We start from the raw sequence: 1,978 nt of genomic DNA, 5'->3' as shown, positions 1-1,978 counted from the left end.
CGACTTGTGACCGATTGTGCAGCCGTAGCCAAAGTTCGAGATAATTCGACTTTGAAGCAGTACATCGTTCCGGTAGCAGGCTACCACACGTAGATGCCATGAGTCGAGCACCTGACCAGCCCGCTGAAAACGGGGAACCGGTAGGTTCTATCCTCGAGCTTTACACTATGCAAATTGAAGACGAGAAGTTACGAGAAGTAGTCGCCATTCTACGAGGTCATGTTAAATCTGATCGAGAAACAGAAATCAAGAAATATTTTCGAATCCAAAATCACCGCCTTTATCGTCTAGAAAACGTTGGCCTTAAACTCGTCGTTCCAAAAGCTGTACGATGGCGTATTGCTCAACTATGCCACGACAAGATGGATCATCATGAGTTAGAGAAGACTATCACCTGCATTCGTAGTAAGTTTTGGTTTCCCTAAATGCGTAAATACCTAAAGAATTACATCGCCGCGTGCATTGATTGTTGCTATCAAAAAGCCCAATCCGGTAAAGTCGAAGATGTAATGCACTACGATCCGATAGAACCGATACCGTTTCGCGTAATTCACGTTCACCACCTAGGTCCATTCATTCGCAGTAAGAAAGAAAATTGTTACATTTTGGCTATATCCGATGCCTTTTCTAAGTATCTTATAGTTAAAGCGGTGTGCGACACGCGGACGATTCACGTAATAAATACCTTAAACGAGATATCTAGCTATTTTGGGTTACCGGCTAAACTAATTTCTGATCGTGGTACCGCTTACACATCCAAAACATTTGCGCCCTATTGCGAAGAGAACGGGATAAACGGCTGTACGTACCCCGCGGTCGAGAGATCAAGTCGAACGCGCAAATCAAACAATCCTTAGTTATTTGCGGACGTCTGTCGATAACACAGTACAACAGCTAATCTGGGGGGTGAGAAATTCCAAGTCAGGGTGATGGTACTAGGTCAGTATAGTAAAACCCTCAAAGGGTATGGCGTTCGTATGTGTCACTTTTTTTTATGAAATAAAAAGAAAAAATAAAAACCACAAAAAAAGTCTGTACGAAGAACTGCAATCTATATATGTGACCTGGTCTACGAAAAGGGGGCTAATGTGCGAAAACTAGTTTTATGGGAAAAGCTGTTCAAAATAATAGTCAGTTTCTCGTTATCTCATTAATTGTTCTCTTTTTTTTGACACCTAAGCCCCCTTTTCGTAGACCAGGTCACATATATAGATTGCAGTTCTTCGAACAGACTTTTTATTTGTGGTTTTTATTTCTTCTTGGTACTTTTGGTTATAAATAAAACAAATGACTTAAAACAATGTGAATTTAATATAAGTTCAGTCGCTATATTTGTGAACGTGTGTGTAGTCATGTTCTCTATTGTGTAAGAAAAAACCAAATCTTGTCTAGCGACCAAACCAACAGTAGAATAAACAAATTGTTACGAAAATTGCCAGTTCCGTATAATTATCTATATTAAAGTGGGCCAAAAATAGTTTTTATTTTTTTTTTCTTAGTTACCATGAAAATCTCATCCGCCATGACTAAAAACAAGTTCTGGTAAGACCTGAGCTCTTAATATTAATATTAAGAGGTGCCTCATCGACATTTTTGATTTCCCATATAAATAACACAGGAAATTTTGTTTTTTTTGTTTGGATTTTTATTGTACACAAGCAAATAATTGGTAAGCGAGAATCAACACTTATTCTTATAGGAAATTTACCGATCTACAAAAAAGGGCTAGAACATTTTTTGGCTGAGTCAACTCATTCAAAGTTATTCGTAGTTAAATTCCAACAAAAAATTATAAAAAATGATTTCCACAATTTTTCATCTTATATTACAAATTGATGGCTAATAAACATAACAAATCATATTTTTCGTAAAACTTATCGAGTGTTCAGCGATGTAATCATAGAATTTTCACAAAATATCGATAATCGTTTAATAAAATAAATTTTTTAAGCAGTTAATTTAAACAAAAACTTTGAAC

Source organism: Bactrocera neohumeralis, chromosome 4 (assembly GCF_024586455.1).
Source record: "Bactrocera neohumeralis isolate Rockhampton chromosome 4, APGP_CSIRO_Bneo_wtdbg2-racon-allhic-juicebox.fasta_v2, whole genome shotgun sequence".
Classification (NCBI taxonomy): Eukaryota; Metazoa; Arthropoda; class Insecta; order Diptera; family Tephritidae; genus Bactrocera; species Bactrocera neohumeralis.
The sequence above is the reverse complement of the archived record's forward strand: the minus strand, read 5'-3'. Positions refer to the sequence as shown.